This window comes from Canis lupus, chromosome 18, assembly GCF_048164855.1.
Source record: "Canis lupus baileyi chromosome 18, mCanLup2.hap1, whole genome shotgun sequence".
NCBI lineage: Eukaryota > Metazoa > Chordata > Mammalia > Carnivora > Canidae > Canis > Canis lupus.
The window spans coordinates 57866990-57886927 of record NC_132855.1 but is presented as its reverse complement, the minus strand read 5'-3'; the positions used below and the strand labels follow the sequence as shown (position 1 = coordinate 57886927).

At 39.8% G+C, this 19938-nt stretch overlaps 1 long non-coding RNA gene across 1 annotated transcript; it reads right to left on the bottom strand.

The window, feature by feature from the left end:
• Positions 1-2684: 2684 nt before the first annotated feature.
• Positions 2685-18306, bottom strand: LOC140609306 (uncharacterized). The gene is made up of 4 exons (XR_012011197.1): positions 14608-18306; positions 14255-14401; positions 6457-6611; positions 2685-2852 (listed from the first exon to the last, which is right to left on the bottom strand). It is a non-coding gene; the product is annotated as an uncharacterized lncRNA (long non-coding RNA).
• Positions 18307-19938: the final 1632 nt, after the last annotated feature.

The window sequence follows — 19938 nt, the reverse complement described above, 5'->3', positions numbered from 1 at the left end:
CACACAGTCGATACCAGATATCCTTACACAAGACAATTTCTTCAAGTTTAGAAAGGAAGTCGCTGTCCCATCTACTTCATAGAAATAAACACAAACTAAATGAACATGCTCTAAACAAAAGCACAAAACTTCAGAAAAAGAACTAAATAAAATCTACCCAATAAAGAGTTCAAAGAAATTATTAGAAAAAAGCTTATTGGAATAGACACAAGAGTAGATGAACTCAGAACTTCAACCAAGAGAAAATACAAAAAAGCAGCTATCAGAGTGGAAGAATACAATAACATGAAAAATACACTAGAATCAACAGCAAATTAGAGGTTGCAGAAGAGTGGATCAGTGATCTGAAAGACCAGCTAATGGAAAGCACCCAACGTGAAGAGGGAAAAAAAAATTAATGAGGATAGCTTAAGGGATCTTTGGGACAACATCAGGCTTACTGACACTTACATTAGAGAGTTCCCAGAAGGGGATGGGGGGGGCAGAAAACTTACCTAACCTGGGGAAGGAAACAAATATCCAAGTCCAGGAGGCCTAGAGAGCCACAAACAAGATGTACCAAAGGAGGTCCACAACAAAACACATAATTAAAAAGTCAAAGATTAAATATAGAGAATCTTAAAAGGAACCAGTAAGAAGCAACTAGTTGTGTATGAAGAAACTCCCATAAGGCTGTTTTTTCAGCAGAAATTGTGCAAGCCAGAAAGGAGAGACATGACACATTCGAAGTGCTCAAGAGAAAAAAGACCTATAACTAAGAGTACCCAGCAAGACTGTCATTCAGGATTGAAGGAGAGAGAAGGAATTTCCCAAACCAAAGGTAAAGGAGTTTATCACCACTACACTGGCCTTATAAGAAATGTTAAAGGGAATTCTTTACGTGGAAAAGAAAAGATCATAATTAGAAGAAAATTAAGAAAAAAAATTTCACAAGTAAAAGCAAATATACAGTAAAAATAGTGTATCAATCACAAAGCTGAGATGAAGATTAAAAGACAAAAGTAGTAAAAGCAGTTTTATCTGATAGTCACATTGTATTTAAGTAGGGACTCACAAAATGAAAAGATACAAAATATATCTACATAAAATATGGAGGGGGTGTAAAACTGAAGTTCTTTTAGAATGTGGACTTTTTTTTTAAGATTTCTATTTATTTATTCATGAGAGACACAGAGGGAGAGAGACAGACAGACACAGGCAGAAGGAGAAGCAGGCTCCATGCAGGGAAGCCTGATGTGAGACTCGATCCCGGGTCTCCAGGATCACGCCCTGAGCCAAAGGAGGACACTCAACCGCTGAGCGACTTAAGCAACAATCAACAATACAGACTGTGTACTTAGGATGTTATATATGAGCCTCATAATAATCACAAACCAGAAATCTATAATAGATATGCAAAAAGATAAAAAAGGAAGCCAAGTATAACACTAAAGAAAGTCATCAATTATAAGAACTACAAAATGGCACTAAGTACATATTGTTAGCAATTACCTTAAACTCTCCAATCAAGACATATAGGATTCTCTCAAATAAATGAATAAAATCTTTTAAAAAATAAATAGATATTTTGCACAGCAAAGGATACAGTCAACAAAACTAAACGACAACCTACAGAATGGGAGAAGATATTTGCAAATGACCTATCAGATAAAGGGCTAGTTTCCAAAATCTATGAAGAACTTATTAAACTCAACACCAAAGAAAGAAGCAATCCAATCATGAAATGGGCAAAAGACATGAAGAGAAATCTCACAGAGGAAGACATAGACATGACCAACACGCACATGAGAAAATGCTCTGCATCACTTGCCATCAGGGAAATACAAATCAAAACCACAATGAGATACCACCTCACACCAGTGAGAATGGGGAAAATTAACAAGGCAGGAAACCACAAATGTTGGAGAGGATGCGGAGAAAAGGGAACCCTCTTACACTGTTGGTGGGAATGTGACCTGGTGCAGCCACTCTGGAAAACTGTGTGGAGGTTCCTCAAAGAGTTAAAAATAGACCTGCCCTACCACCCAGCAATTGCACTGTTGGGGATTTACCCCAAAGATTCAGATGCAATGAAACGCCGGGACACCTGCACCCGATGTTTCTAGCAGCAATGTCCACAATAGCCAAACTGTGGAAGGAGCCTCGGTGTCCATGGAAAGATGAATGGATAAAGAAGATGTGGTTTATGTATACAATGGAATATTCCTCAGCCATTAGAAACGACAAATACCCACCATTTGCTTCAACGTAGATGGAACTGGAGGGTATTATGCTGAGTGAAGTAAGTCAATCGGAGAAGGACAAACAGTGTATGTTCTCATTCGTTTGGGGAATATAAATAATAGTGAAAGGGAATATAAGGGAAGGGAGAAGAAATGTGTGGGAAATATCAGAAAGGGAGACAGAACATAAAGACTCCTAACTCTGGGAAACGAACTAGGGGTGGTGGAAGGGGAGGAGGGTGAGGAGTGGGGGTGAATGGGTGACGGGCACTGAGGGGGACACTTGATGGGATGAGCACTGGGTGTTATTCTGTATGTTGGTAAATTGAACGCCAATAAAAAAATTAATTTATTAAAAAAATAAATAGATAAAAAATAGATGATTGATAGATGATAGATAGATAGATAGATAGATAGATGATAGATAGATAGATAGATGATAGATAGATAAAAGGGGGTACCTGAATAGCTCAGTCTATTAAGCATCTGCCTTCAGTTCAGGTCATGGTCTTGGAGTCCTGGAATCAATCCTGCATCAGGCTCTGTGCTCAGCAGAGTCTGCTTGTCACTCTCCTTCCTCTCTGCTCCTCCCTCTACTTGTGTTCTCTCTCTCTCTCAAATGAATAAAATCTTAAAAAAAAAAAAAAGACATAGGGTGACAGAATGAATAAAAGGGCCAGATCCATCTGTATGTTGCTTATAAGAGACATACTTCAGACTATTTACAGAGTAAAGTGAAGGGAGTAAATAGATCATCCAGACAGGAAATAAGGAAACCGTGGCCTTAAATGACCCACTAGACCAGATGGACTTTATACATACATACAGAACATTCCATCTAGAAACAACAGAATACACCTTCTTTTTAAGTACACGTAAAACATTCTCCAGAATGGATCACATGTTAGGCCACCAAACAAGTCTCAATAAATTTAAGGAGATTGAAATCCTATCAAGCATCTTTTCTGACCACAACAGTATGAAACTAGAAATTACAAGGATGGAAAAAAACAAGCACATGAAACCTAAACATGTTACTAACCAGTGGGTCAATGAATAAATAAAAAATGAAATGAAAAAATGGAGACAAATGAAAATGAAAACATAACAGTCCAAAATCTTTGGGACACAATAAAACACTTCTAAGAGGGAAATGTATAGCATTAGAGGCCTACCTCAAGAAACAAAAATTTCAAATAATTTAACAACATATAAAGGAATTAGAAAAAGAATATTAACAAAGCCCAAAATTAGTAGAATGAAGGAAATAATAAAAGAGTGGAAATAAGTGAAACAGTAAAAAAAAAAAAGATCAAGGAAACCAAGAGCTGGTTCTTTGAAAAGCTAAACATAATTGATAAGCAAAAGGACAAAAGAAGTAACAACTGACATCACAACACTACAAAGGATTATAAGAGCGTACAAAAAATATATGCCAACAAATTGGGCAATCCGTATAAATTCCTAGATGTATACAATCTTCCAAAAAATGAATCAGGAAGAAATAAAAAATCTGAACGGGCCAGTTACTGGTAGTGAAACTGAATGAATAATCAAAAAAATCCTCAAACGCCTGCTTCTCTCTCTGCCTCCCTCTGTGTCTCTCATGAATAAATAAATTAAATCTTTAAAAAAAAAAAGTCTAGGAACTGATGTCTTCACAGATGAATTCTGTCAAACATTTAAAGAAGAGTTAAGAGATCTGGGTGGCTCAGTCGTTTAAGCTCCAATTCTTGGTTTCCACTTAAGTCATGATCTTGGGGTCCTCGGGTCAAGCCCTGCATCAGGCTCTCTGCTCAGCAGGGAGTCTGCTTCTCTCCCTCTCACACTGCCTCACTGCCACTTGCATACTCTATAAAATAAACAAATCCTAAAAATAAGTAAATAGGGGTTAATCTTGTTTTGTCAAACTATTCTTAAAAATAGGAAGGAAATCTTACAAATTCATTTTAAAGGCCAGCATCACCTTCATAACAAAATCAAAGACGCTACAACTATAGGCGAATGTCTCTGATAAACACAGATTGAAAAATCCTTAACAAAATATTAAACTGAATCCAACAATACATTAAAAGAGTCATTCATTATCATATGGGATTTACTCTAGGGATGCAAGTATGGTTCAATATTTGCAAATCAATCAATGTGTTACATCACATCAACAAAATGAAGGATGGGGCACCTTGGTAGCTCAGTTGGTTAAGTGTCTGACTCTTAATTTTTGCTCACGTCATGATCTTGGGGTCCTGGGATTGAGCACTGTGTTGAGGGTTCCATGCTTAGTGGGGAATCTGTTGGGGATTCTCTGCCTTCCTCTGCCCATCCCATTGCTTGCATTCTCTCTAATCTTTTTTTTTTTAAATGAAGGATAAAAATCATATAACCATCTCAAGAGATTCAGAAAAAGCATTTGACAATATTTAACAAAGGGGTTTAGAGGAAATCTATCTCAGCATATCAAAGGCTATTATGACAAACATAACTGACATACCCAATGAGGAAAAGCTTTCAGCTAACAGGTTTTCCTCTAAAACCTGAGACAAGACAAGAATGTCAGTCTGCTCTAGCCACTTTTATTCAACATAATACTGGAAGTCCTAGCCACAGCAATCAGACAAGAAAAAGACATAAGCATCCAGATTGGTAAGGAAGAAGTAAAACTTTCAGTATTTGGAGAAGACAATATATAGAAACCCTAAAGATTCCACCAAAAAAACCATTAGAACTGATAAATGAATTCATTTATGTCTCAGGATATAAAACTAATATACAGGAATCTTTCATTTCTGTACACTAATAAATAGCAAAAAGAGAAAGAAAACAATCCTACCTATAATTGTACCAAAAGGAATAAAATACCTCAACTAGTACTCTAAAACTATAGAATATTGAAAAAAATGAAAGATGACACAGCAAATGGAAAGATATTCCATGCTCGTAAAATGGAAGAACTAATATTGTTAAAACGTCCATACTACCCAAAGCAGTATATAGATTTAATGCAATCCTCATCAAAATATCAATAACATTTTTCACAGAACTGGAACAAATAACAGTTAAATTTGTATGGAACCACACAAAACCCCAAATAACCACAGCAATCTTGAGAAAGAACAAACCTGGTGGTATCACAATCCCAAACTCAAGATACACTACAAAGATGGAGTAATCAAAACAATATGCTACTGACACAAAAGTAGACACAGATCATTGGAACAGAATAGAGAGCCCAGAAATAAACCCATGCATATATGGTCAATTAAAAGAGAGGAGGCAAGGATATACAATGGGGAAGTGACAGTCTCTTCAGTAAACGGTGTTGGGAAGACTGGACAGGTATATACAAAAGAATGAAACTGGACAAATCCTTACACCATACACAAAAATAAACTCAAAATGGTTTGGAGCCTTAATTATGAGACCCAAAGCAGTAAAACTCCTTAAAATATTAAGACAGTAATCTCTTAGATGTTGGCCTTAACAACATTTTTCTAGATCTGACTCCCCAGGCAAGGGAAACAAAAACAAAATTAAAATTAATTTTTATTTATCAAAATAAAAAGCTTCAAAAGCTTCTGTATAGTGAAGGAAACCATCAATAAAACAAAAAGTTCAACCTACTGAATAGGAGAAGATATTTGCAAATGATATACCTGATAAGGGATGAATATCGAAAATATATAAAGAGCTCATTATACAACTCTACGTACACACACACACACGTACACACGCGCGCGCGCGCCAAAAAATCTAATGTAAAAATGGGCAGAGGACTTGAACGGTTTTTTCCAAAGAAGACATTCAGATGGCCAACAGATACGTGAAAAGATGCACAACCTCACTAATCATAAAGAAAATGCAAAACTGAAATATCACCTTAGACCTGCTAGAATGCTAAAATAAAAAAGACAAAAAGTGTTAGGATGTGGGGAAAAGGGAACTCTCATGCACTGTTGGTGGGAATGTAAATTGGTGCAGCCACAGCAGAAAACAGTATGGACCTTCCTCAAGGTTTGGTAATTCCTTTCTATGATGACACAAAAGATACAAAGGAAAAGAGTGACAATCTCTTGGAGGAAATAAATCCGTAAAACCAAGAGTAGCGAGCCCAAGGAACCAGTTCCACAATATTTTCTCCTAATCTAAATTTAGAGAAATTAAGGTTGTCACCACTCTCACTCCACTGGACTCTGTAGACAGAGATTCTGGGAGCTGGTGTGGTAAGAAATCTCACCTTCTACCAGCTATCTGTCCGATGTCCCAAGATCTCAAAGCTGCAGAACTTTCACGGCAAATATCCAGTGGAAGTGTAACCTGCCAACTAGGCCAATTGAAGATGAGGACGATATTTTTCTTCTTTCCAAGGTTCTTCTGGCTGGACTACAAAATCTATAGGAGAAAATTAACAGGAGAAACTAACATCTTATTTTGTGCACACAGACCCAATAATGAAACTGAGATGTGAATTAATAAGCAAGGTGGGGAGTTTTTGTGCATTTTAGACAGAGACAGTAAATCTGTGAGAAATTGACAGCATAAAGAAAATGGATATTTGGGAGTTTTATTAGGGAATTCTAAGTGGAATTTGGGCTGAGGTAGTAGATTAGTAAAGGAAAAGTAACAAAGTTTGTTTCCATAGCTTTCTTGGCTTCAAAATCCTTTTCTCTGGTAATGAGGATATCTTTTTAGCTCTTAATACAGAGAGAGTACCTTTCATATGGGAGATTTATTTTCTGCTTCAGGAGGATAGGAGAGGGTCTGAGTGTCCTTGGACCTATGGTTCCCCAAGTAGCTTCAATTCAAAATAATGACTATGCCATTGTGCTACGTTATGGGCGGCCTGCCCTTGGCCCCTGCAGAGGAACGTGGCAAAGATCTGGGCAAATGCACAGATACACATTGAAAAGATCTCTATCATGTAGGTTAGAAATCAAGATCCTACATTATTGTAGTTTGTTTCTCTTCAGCCTGGAGTAAATAGAATCATGAGTAATTCTGCCCTTTGAGGAACAAAGCATTTTGGTCTCAATAGCTTTATTCTGAAAAGTAGATCTCACCGGTGTGTTCATTCTTAGGTTGAAACAACTGTCAGTGTAGATAAAATCCATTAATACCTTATTATTGATCGATGTTTCAACATGAGTATGAACAATATTTGTAAGTAAAAAGTGGTCATAAGTGTTGGAATATGTTCATTATGTACCAAGCTAGGGTGGAGACTGTATTGTGCTCTCTTTCCAGCAGCTTCCTGCCAATAGACACTGCAGAGAAAGGAGGCACCAGGGACCAGTCTTACTCGGTGCTGTAGTGCCAGCCCCAGCCCCAGCCCAGTGTCTGACTTGCATTAATGGAACAAGTGAACTTTTTCCCAGATTTCTTACTCCATCAAGTTTCTGAGAAACTTTTTATTGGTTCCTGATACCTGTCCCCGCTCTCCATTAGCTGTTTGGGAAGGAAACAATAAGAGGAAACATTTCTGAGACTCATTTACAAGACTTCTAACATTTCTGAGAAGGAATGGAGGACACACGCAAGAGATTGCTCTCTGATTGCCGGTGGTGTTGCGGGGGGAAGAGCATTCTGTATTTAGCACCTTGTGTCTTTTGATGCTTGGTGCAGGAAGCTGTCTCTCAGGGTAGCATTAAAGACTCTCCAGTTTTTGAAGTAGGCTGCCCAGGGTGAAGCTTACATCTTCAGAGCTGGTATTGGCTGATGCCTGGAGTTCATTGTCTGTCTATTCTCAGTACCATTTTGAGACACCTCCTCTGAGATTTACCTAATTATATTGCTAGCCATTCCACCAAATAATCCTCAGTTTGAATCAAGGAAGGCAGGCTGCAAGTGTACCAGAGGTTGGCGGGGTGGGGGTGGGGGGAAGCTTGGTCTCCATTTAAAAGAAGACCCATACCTTTTAAGAAAAAAAATGTAATAATTTGTTGGCTTCTTGAATTATTTATATCTTTTGACATGTGAGAAGATGCCCGTGAACCAAGGGGAGAAGCAGTGGTGGTTCCTCAGCACAATGAAAACGTCTATGCATCACTTGCAAGCACAGATCATTTCTGTGCTAGTTGCTCTCATCTAGAGAATGGCCTCATCCTCCAATAAAAGGGATGATTTATAAAGTGGGACTTCTGAACGAATTCTGTGGAGGAGAGGTGGGAAGGCACAGGGGAGTCTGATTTTTCCAGCCTCTTTGCTCTTCCTTCAGTATCATACTTTAAGAACAAAGATTGGGGGAGGAGAAGGCTGCAGAGCAGTAGGGTGTGTAGTAGGCCAGCTAAAGACATGAGTTCATATTCAGATTTCAAGCTTATAAATACCAACACTGATTTTCAGCCTTCTGAGTTATCTGAGGAAAGGGAAATTTTGTAATAAACTGTTTTGCCAAACCGAATGGGTCTTTTTACCATGATTTCTCATGAAGAGTAATTTTCTACCTTCTGAAACAACTTATCAGACACCTGGTTTTTATCTTGAATCTGTACATTGTTTCTTAATAAAAGTGATAAATTTCTTGCAGGTGTTTCCCATCACCATTACCTTTCAAGTGCTCGTGTACTGTTTCAAAAGCTCTCCAATTTTCGCCTTGGATAGTGGCGGTAGTGCCTTTCACTACAAACATCATAAGCAACCTGTCTTCCTAATGCCTAGCAGCTGGATCAATCGTAACCCACTTCTCAGGCTACATACAAGTCTGTTTCTACCTTAGAAATTTAAGGAAGATCCATCTACTTTTGGAGGTTTTAGAGGCTCAGGCAGTAAGTTGCTATAGCCAATCTCAAATCTTCTTTAATAAAAACATGTTGATTTTTTTGGTAATACTGCAATGGCCAGTTCTCTTTATCTCCAGTCTGTTGCTTTTACATAAATCTTAATATGAAAGCGTCTTTCCAAGCAGTTGGCTACACCTAATCTATGTTTAATGTTATCCAGTAGCCCGTAGATCCAGGACACCGAAAGAAAAAAACAAATGGGAGATTTTGTATTTAAATATAGGATAAGTAAAATTCATCTCTTTAAAAAGTCACAGCACAACTGTATTGGAAGGATGAGGCTTGATGTTCCCAACTGGCCCTGAGCCTATGCTGGACCGACCTTGGCTGCTTCTGAAGCCCCTTCACACTCAAGTCATACGGGAACGGAGGACGGGGAATTCTACAATGTGAACTGCAAGCCTCCAAAACGTAGAGAACCCTCCAGGAGACTACATCATGGTTTAGTTCAATGCCTTAGCAAATTTTCTATCTCCCCCGTGGAGCAGTCTTCTCCAGAGCAGCTTGTGACCCCAGCGTATGGAAGTGTAATTGCAGATAACACAGCAGTGTCTCAGCCTGAGATTTCTCTCATTAATAAGGGCTCGAGCATATAGGTGGAAGACAGAAAAGATCCAATTTCTTTGTCCCTGGCTTCTATTCGTCATTCAAGCAACCATCAAAGATAAGCACAGATCAATGAATTGAGTGTATATTAATGTCAAAACTTCTTCAAAGAAAAAGAAAGCACATCTGGCCATGCAAGTACTTGTTGAGAGTTTTTCAGTGATGTTCTTTATCTGCAAATTAACTTAATAAAATCATCCCATCATTAAAATTAAGTTATGTTCATGTCTGATTTTTTCTTAATCAGCATGTCAAAAATTTAGCATCTGGCTTCATTATTGCACGTGACTCTGGTACACAGATGCACTCTGAAGCTAAGGGAGCTTCTGGTGAAAATTATTAGAGTTTTATTATTTCCCATAATAGCTTCAAATGAAGTTTACTGCATGAACATATTCCTTTCATGAAGGCCAAGCATCAATTTCCTGGAGTCTTTAATGTGGTTACGAGAATGGATTTCATCCCAGCAATTAAATGAGGTGACATGGTACTAATAGTAAACCTATATTTACCATGTATGAGGCACTGTGCTCCACCTAATCCTCATGAAAAGTCATTGAAGTTAGAAAATTATCTTAGTTTCACAGGCCAGGAAACTGAGGCACAGAGGAACTAATGGCCCAGTTAATCATAAGCAGTGGAGCTGGTATTTGAACCCATGTAGACTGATTCCAGAATCTACAGTCTTAATCACAGTGTTGTGCCAGCACTAAAATCTCAGAGACCGTTTGGTGTAGATCTCTATATGCTAAAAGTCAGTGATTAGTCTTGAATTGTTTTTTTCGCCATGATGTTAACATGCGTCTTTGAATTCACAACTTATTTTCTACCTTTTCTCTGAGAACTTATGATCTGTTCTGTAATGCAAGCAAGAATATAAAACCCAGGAAGTTAATAGCAAAACAGCACCCTGAAACAGGGCTGGTTCTTAAATGTTCACACATCCAAATGTACCCAGTATTCCTGGTATCTGAATCCATGGCTTAACCCATGGCTTCTGGGTTAATCAAGAAGATCAAATACACAAGATGGAAACTTAGGTAATTAAATCACAAAGCCTTTATCAACAATTTGCTTAAGTAGCTGTAATTTACAGAATGTTTAATGTACGCATTAACCATTCTTCTAGTTTCTCCAAGGCCCATCTCAGAAAGCATTTAAATTATGTTATCTCATCTACCTGGATACATGCCATCCCTGAATTATACTTTGATCATAAACCTTCAACCATTTTACAAGGATCATTACAAGAGTTTTCATTTTCAATAATTCACTATCTGGCACAAATGGAGTTTAATGCACCATCCATTATCCACTGGATTGTCCAATATCCCTCTTTCACACAAGAATCAATGTTACAGTATTGCTCAAATTTTGATTCTAGAAAATATTGGTCTCTGTAAATATGTTTGCATATGTAATTGTATCAGAAAATGAAAACCTGTCATCCCTTTTATACAAGTGTTATCAGGATTAGGCTTAACTGTGTGTAATGGAGACCCAGACCACTGTAACCTAATCTAATGGCTTATTTTTCACAGGAGGTAGGCCACTAGTGGGACTAGTTCAGCCACTCGAGGAAGTCCTCAAGGAAAGCATCTAGAAGCCATTATACAATGACACATCTGCAAAAGCCCTCTTGTCTGCCCGCTGTTGCCAGAGGATCAATTATATGCCTCTCATTTCTGCCTCCCATGTCACACCAAGTACATGTTGTTTGAGGAAACTGTCCCCCATTACTGCTGGTGAATATTCTGGGGAATGTACATTGCAAGACTCCCAAACCCTCTGCCACGGGGGAGAGATTAGAATTACAGGGGCAGGCCAGCATAGTCGGGCCCGAGGCTGGACTATTAAATAATATCTAACGTCCAAACAGTGGAGTGAAGCAGCATGCTTCTGCCTAATGTGATAGGTCACCTCATCCAAACACGCCACCCTTTTCAGTCACAATTCCCTTTGCTATCCTGTAACCTGAAACCAAAAATTAAGCCAACTGTCATATGTCTTACGGAAAATGCAAAGGGGTAGGGATCTGTCACTGCTAATAAAATTAATTTGCTAATGTCAATGCACTAATCCATTCATAACAATGCATTGTAGCAGTTGTCTGTGAGGCCATAGTTGGTGTTAACAACTTTCTTAGTTGGCCTTGCATGCCGTGTTCCCTCTGCCCTCTGTCTGCCCCTCAGCTCCTCAAGGGGCTTTGCCTCGTGGAATGACCCCAACCTTCGATCCTCAAGTGCCTGGCACCTCTCCTACCTGTACCGGTGGTGCCGCCTTCCATGAACTTGAGCCTCTGGACATGTAAGGACCAGGACGAGTTCCAAATTCCCCCTCATAGTGACCACGATCCTCTCCTTTGCCTGTGGCCCCAGGGATGGAAGGAGCCAACAAGGACCAGGCGGCGGTCTCACCTTCTTCCTCCCCCAAAAACATTTGACACATCCCTTGGTAAAAGCATTCCTTCCTTGGGATCTCAGGCTCCTAGGCCAGCAGCCCATGCAGGGAACAAGAAACATTTTGCAGGTGGGTTTGGGGAAGGGTGAGGGTATGAATCCACTTCCCTGTCTATCCCAGTTCTTGGCCCTGTGTTTTCTCTCTGGGGGCAGAAAGGGACCAGGTACATGCATCTGGTTCAAGCAGATAGGGCATCTTGCAGGACAGCAGGATTTCATTGCTCAAGCACTCCAACATCTCGAGACCAAACCAGGCAAACGCTGGTGTGTCGATTTACCTAGAACCTTCTCTTCTGGCTACCACATGGGTGGCCCATCTCAGGTGTTGGTTACCGGTCTAGGCCAACTTGAGTGACACAGAGTTGGCCTGGCTTCATCCGTCTCTGGCATCTTCCTCCAACACTGCTTAAACACATGCAAATGAACACACACATTTGCAGCGTTTCTGGTGTGAATCCTGAAAGCAACATTTTCTCTCTCTTTCTCCTGAAGGCTCCCTGGCCCCCGGCCCCCACCCGCTTTCTTTGGCGGGCGCATCTTAAATGTGTTAAATCTAGGAAAAGATGTCATCAAAGGGAGAGAAACAGGTGGGGAAGAAAGAGATGAAAACACTCTTTGACAGTTCACTTCTGTTTTGCAGCTGTGAGGAGAGCCGCAGATTTGAATCGCGTTACCTCCCTCACCAAGCTAATTAATTCTCCTTTTAAAACAAAACAAAGCAACGTCTCCTTCCTTCAATCAGTGTCAACAGCCAATTACAATCTTTCATCACCCAGTGTAATAACACAAATGTTATCAAGGAAGAAAACAGTTGGACTGACAAGATTAGCAATTCACTCCTTCTTTCTTAATCTTGTAATCACCCGGGATGCAGCAGTTTACAATAATATACACCCAAGTTTGCCAGTAAATTACCCCATAAAGGCCATGTGTAAATTCCCCATCATGTCATGTCTACTTTTGGCACAGAAGCACGTGTCTTCCTGTAGGAGACAGGGGATAAATTAAGATCAACCCCTTAGAGAGCTTTTCCCTCATCCATTAACCACTGCAGAAGGCTGTTAATTATGTAAAGAGGGGCATGGTGGGTAGAATACATAACCATGGATGGCATTTGGGGGCGACAGAAAACGCTGGCAGCTGACAGTGACAGAAGGTATTTTGCCAGTGAGACGATCAGCACTTTGCTGTCACGTGCTAGAAGACAAAAGGCTTCTTGCCTTGTTGGGATCAAATGTTGGTTGATAGGACTTGGGTTTCTTCCCTGACATCTTTTTTGGGAAGCCTGACTTGGTTATCAGGGCCTGAAAACCACACTCCTTGCAACTCTAGCAGTGAGTGTAATGGTGTGAATGCTAAACTGCAACGGGATTGTGAAAGCACGGTCACATAGAACTGCTAGCAAGAAAACGGTCGCAAAGAACCGATCCCCAGCCCCCATCTGATCGGGCTGGCGGGGGTCTCATTCTCCACTGGGGTGCTGGCTCCCACATCTCCCTGGGGTAGAACAAAGACCCCGGGAGCTTCTATGATATCTAGAAAGAGGATGAGGGGTTCTGATATCTGTTTGCCCTTGGGTGTTGGGGTTTCCAAAGCCTGGTGACCCTGCAGCTCTAATCCTGCTCTGGAAATACTGTCTTGGTTTCCCCTTGGCTATGTTGCTCTCAGTGTTTCCGTGGCCCAAATGCCCAGCTTCCCTCAGGTGGGGGGTGCAGGGCCTGGACAGGCAACTAGAACCACATAAAAGTCTTCAAGGAAGGAGAATAATGGGAAGGCAGAGGCAAGTGTAGAGCTTGCTTCACCTACCTTGGGTGGAGAAGGGATGGGGGCTTGGTGAGAGGCTTCTGTGTGCTTGTACTATCATAGCTTCCTAGAGGACTCACACCTACCACCACTTGGGTCAGAACAGGGTATAGCTGGTGCCCATGCTGGGCTGGAGGCCCCTCGGCTTCGGCTGCTGCACCTATACTTGACTCTGGCCCCTGAAGGAGGATTTCTCCTTCCTGCATAGCTATGGGCACTTTAGATCTTTTCTGAGATCTATCCCACTTCTTTTGGAGCACCTCTCCCCGCCCCCCATTGAGGACACTTCCTACTTTCCCGAAGTCCTCCTCATTGGTGCCAGGAGGACCTGTGATCTAGAACTGAAAAGCCCAGGAAGGCACTTGAGGAAGCAGACCCCACAACTAACCAGCACTGAGAGTCTCACACTTTCCACACAGGATCAGATCTTAGCGACGTGAAAGAAAATATCAACACAGAGTCGGTGCTGCTGAGAGACTGATTCCAAATGGAGCCAGGAGGCCATCGAGGAAGCAGAGCTGATGTACATCCCCACCTGAAAGAAAAGATAAACTTGAAAATATAGGTCGTTGCCAAGCATCTTGGAGCACCAGTGGCAATGCTGCCGTGTCAAGAAATGAACTTCTTTCTTCTTAGAACACAGACTTTTTGCTTAGTGATAGCCCTTAGCAACCAACCACGTGCAGGTGAGAATAGCTTCAGCTTGTCAACACCAATCACAATTCTTGACAAACAACTTACGTGGCTTTACAGGGAGCCTCCTCTTTGCCTTTGTAAGCCCGCCTCTTTTCTCCTTGCTTTGGAACAGATTTTTCATTCCTGCTCCTCAGTCTCTCCCAAACTGCAGTTCTCAGGCTCCAAACAAAAGCCTTTCTTTGGTTTGCCTTCCAGTCTTGCTGCATTTCTTGTTCAACAGCAATCAACTGGGTAATGTGATGAGATCAGAATATTTCTTAATGACAACATACAGCCCAAAACTCCAAATCATCCTTAAGTAGCCAAAATGCAATCACCATAGATAATTTATGGAAGCCATGGCAGGCTCAGCACGCTTAGTGCCTCGTGTTTGATGACCTCCCACCAGAAGTGAATGGAAATACCTGTATTTCAAATCAAAGATGCACACACTCTGCATGCAGAGTTCCTTTCACACAACTAAGTCATAAATTCTGCAAAAACACTTTGTCGTCGCAGCCTGCAGGCATTCGAGGGCTGGTGCCTCTGAGCCTCTGCCATTTCCAGGCCCCAGAATGCCTGTGGTGGATGCGGCTGGCATGGCCCGCCAACCACCTGTCTGCAAACAGAAATATATGATGATAAAAGAAATTTTAGAATACATGACCAATGACAAGTTATTGATAATGGGCTATAAAGGATTAAGTATTTATACTGTTTTTAAGGGCATTTTCTAATGAATTGTTGAGTACCACAAGTCCCAAGTGCAGTGCTAAACTATAGCAATACCAAGCTAAAATACTTGGTACTAATTTTAAGGTGTTTGCAGTCTAATGCAGTAGCCATACATATGGGTGATTCCCACCCCTCAAAGACAGCTACTGAAAACTACTGGTCTATTTCTTTCCGGTTTTCTCTATGCCTGCATATCATATACCAAAATTAGGATCATGTTGAATAATTCGGTTCCGGGTTCTGTGTTATTTACTTAACACTGTTTTGTATGTGTTTTTTATGTGCTTTGAAAATGTGATTTTTAACGACATCATGACATTATTATTTGTATGTCCCATAACTATTTGAACAAATTCATTATTGTTGAATATTTCATGTTTATGCTTCCAAAGTTATTTATCAGTAGTGACTGCATAAACATCCTTGTATATAAATCTGCCTGCATTGATCAGAGCTCTTTCTTAGAATGCATGCCTCAAAACAGATTTATTGGTCCACAGCCTCTGAACAGTTTTAGATTCTTAAAGATATATGGCCAAATTTTTGTGGGTTTATACATCATATAATTCATTAAGCAAGTATTTTATTTTAAGCAAGTATTTTCTAAAGAAGCTACTATGTGCCAGGTATGGTGCTCCAGCACAAGGAATACATTGGGAAGCAAAATCAACAGAGTCTCTCTCCTTAGAGAATTTATAAACCACTGAAATAGAGTTTCGATATAACCTGAGAACTGAAAGCAAGAATATTTGTAGACTTAATGTTGTATTTCATGCAGAATTAAGAGCTTTGGAGAAGGAAAAACAGAACAAAATGAAAATTTTGACTCTCAGAATACCATTTAGGCAAATAATTCTAATGTTATTAAAATTCGCTAAGCATTATAGCAGCTGTCAAGTTGCACATAAATTATGCAATTACCCATAAATTATGTGTTCAGTCAGCTAAGGTTATGGAGGAATATTAGAAATTGGTTTAATTCCAAATGGTACTCAGTGGGAAAAATAAAAAAATAATTACTGTATGTTCACAATTTGAAAGTGAAAATAACTCATATGTCAAGTGAGTTGTCTATTTTTCCAAAAAGTTCGCTAGGAAAGACTGCTGAAGCAGCTAGGAATGGGAAAATTTAAGAGGAAGAGTCTACTGGGAATCTCTATACAATGTGATGGGCTGAACTGACATGGATAGATCCCCCTCTTATTCCAAACCCACAGATATTTTGGGGGAAAGTAACAAGGAAGGGAGGAAGAAAAAGTAGGGTACAAACAAGGAGAACATATTTGTAACATATATAGCTGATAATTGATTAATATCAGCATTTATAAAGAAAACTTTTTTTAAAGATTTATTTATTTATTTATGATAGACATAGAGTGAGAGAGAGAGAGAGGCAGAGTGTGTCACAGGCAGAGAGAGAAGCAGGCTCCATGCCGGGAGCCTGACGTGGGACTCGATCCCGGGACTCCAGAATTGCGCCCTGGGCCAAAGGCAGGAGCTAAACCGCTGAGCCACCCAGGGATCCCCAAAGAAAACTCTTAAAATCAGTAAGGAAAAGACAACTGTAAAGAACAGATGACATGAGCAGTAATTCATGAATAAAAAAACACCCAATGGCCCCTATATATGAAAGGATGCTCAATCTCACCCCTAATTAGGGTAATGCATCCTAAAAGCAGAGTGATAGATCATATTACATTCATCAGACTGACACTGAAAAGTCAGAAAATAGCAAGTGTGGACAAGGAGTATATCAACAGAAACTACAAATTGGTACAGCTGACTTGGAAGATAATTTGGCATGATCTTTTAAAGCTGAAAATGTGTCTATATTGGGACCAGAAATCACTCCTGGGTCTACCTATAGAGATACAGAATGCCTTTCCTTGGCTTTACTATTCCTTTTGTTTCTTTTATTTGGCTTTCTGAATCATATATTGATTGAGTTTTTAAGAACTTACCCCAATTAGAAGCACATGGAGTTTAGGTAAAATTATTGGCCCAAGCAAAATCTTTATTTAGCAGAACTCATGGTTAGATCAAGAATTTTGCCACAACTTATAAGTACTGCAATTTCAGGAAATATTAGAGATTTTATATATTTATTTATTTGAGAGAGAGCGAGAGAAGGGAGAGAGCAAAGGGAGAGGGACAAGCAGACTCCATGCTGAGGCTGGGGCCCAATGTGGGGATTGATCCCATGACCCAGACGTCATGACCTGAGCAGGAACCAAGAGTTGGGACACTCAACTGACTGAGCCACCCAGGTACCCCTCAGGAAATATGAGATTGGATCTCTACACCTAATCTCAAAAATACAGTAAATATAAAACTTAAATATTCCACAATGGCAATTGAAGATATTTTTGACTTTGCATTTGGTAGGAATTACTATGTCTTATAGGAGGTAGGGAATTAGAGGTGTGCATTAGGATAATAGAATTTTCAAGAGAACCTTATAAACTAGGGTGAAAATTAGATTTGGGGCTTTAGTGTCTAGGATTCTAATTTAACATGATGTGGAATTCATCTCATCAAATTGCTAAACTAAATCTCTCATGCGAACAACTGCTTGGGTTAATTAAAAAAATCGGGAGCTTTTCACATGTTAATAAATAAGAAAAGATGTAGAACTGCAGACCTTTCTCCTCCTTAAATGCAAGCAAGTGGTACCTGACCTTAGCTGAGCCATTGTGATTTGATGGAGGCATTCTAATTAGTGGATCAAATTGCTCTCATTTTTCATAGTCCTTGTTCAACAAAACTTGCTGCATATGCTTTTTGAAAATGCAGTGATACCATAGACTCTGTCTGGTGCTGGGCTGATTGTTATACTGCAGAGGTGTTCTTTATATGTCAACTTCATCATCTTTGCAAACAACTTCATTACCAACGTAATTTGGGATTGGCGTGCTTTCATTAATCTGCAACTTTAGGTTTTGATGCATGACCACTTTTCAGAAAAGTCTGAAAACAAAACCATAGAATACCTATGCATTTGGAGACCAAAGCAGCGTATATCATATATTCAACTATGCAGTGTCTTACCAACGCTGTTATAAGAAATTGCTAAGGTGTAATGGGGTATGGGAGAAGAGGATGTAGACTCTTTGATTCATATCATCCAGAGAATTTTATCCTGCTGACTATGCCAACTGTCGAGGAAGAATAATTTCCTCTTCCCTTCAAGGTCCTTCTAGCTGGACTAAGAATCCGATTGACATGAGATAGATTAAGAGGAGACAAATAAGATTTAATTTCTTAAATCCAGGGAATCCACACAGACATGAGATTCCAGAGGCTGTCAGGCTGAATGAGGCGTATAGGTCATCCTGAACTAAGGAGAAGGGGCAGGGATCTGGGACTTTAAAGGCAGGGAATGCAATCCATACACAGGAAGATGAAAAAGAATAAATGTTCGGTAAACACACATTTGCTGGGCCGCTCAGGGACAATGGGACACAGAGGACTTTGACTACAGAGGCCCTGTCTGCCACACCTAGTTCATATCATAATGTACTTATCTATAGTGATAGCTCTCTTCCTGGAGCAGATCCTTTATCTAAATTATTTTTAGGCAGTTGAGGGAGAGGCAAGGAGCTTCTCCTGAATCTGCTGGGCTTTAATTGCTTTTAACTCAAAAATAATCTTCGTGCCAAAGTGGCCCATCTCGGGTTGGCCTTCCCTTGGCCCCTACAGGATCCAGGTTATTCTCTGGGTGACCTCACACTACTTCTCCCCCAACCAAGGATTCTGCTTGGCCCCTGCACTGTGAGAAGGTGCCGTGACCATAGAATTGTTGTGATTCACTGGCTTCCCGTCATGCCCTGGCTTTCATTTTTTTCCCATTCTCTTTTAGTTTTTGGTTTGTTTTACTAAGAAGATAAATATGATGTATATATAAATATATTATAAGTATACATAGATATGTATATTATATACAGTGATATATACTGATTGAATGGGTTTTTCTGGATCTATTTTTTTGCCTCATTTTCTACTTATATTCTTACCCTGTTTTACAACTTATTTAATCTTTGGATACTTTGTCTTTTAAGATTTATCATTACATGTCTTAATGTAGCACTTTAAAAGCATTCATTTTGACATTTTATTTTAAAATTGTTCTTTGGGGCACCTGGGTGGCTCATTCAGTTAAGCATCTGCCTTTGGCTCAGGTCATGATCCCAGGGTCCTGGGATCAATTCCCAAGTCAGGCTCCCTGCTCAACGGGGGGTCTACTTCTCCCTCTTCCTCTGCCCCTCCCTCTATTCATGCTCTCTCTCTCTTGCTCACTCTTCCTCAAATCAATAAATTTTTTTAAAAAAAATAAAAAATTATTTTTTTGGCATACCTTGGTGGCTCAGTTAAGCATCTCACTCTTGGTTTCAGCTCTGGTCATGAGATTGAGCCCTGCATCAGGGCTTAGGATTCTTTCCCTCTCCCTCTGCCTCTTCCACTCACACATGTGTACTCACTTTCTCTAAGATAAATAAATAAAATCTTTAAAAATTATTTTTTTAATATCTCAAATGCTTTTCATTTAACAAGTCCAATATGGAAATTTGTCCACTATGGTATTTCTTATTTACTCTTCTTTTCTATTTGAGTTTTTATTTATTCTTGATTTCCTGGTTTTGAAATTCTGATCCTTAAATTTTT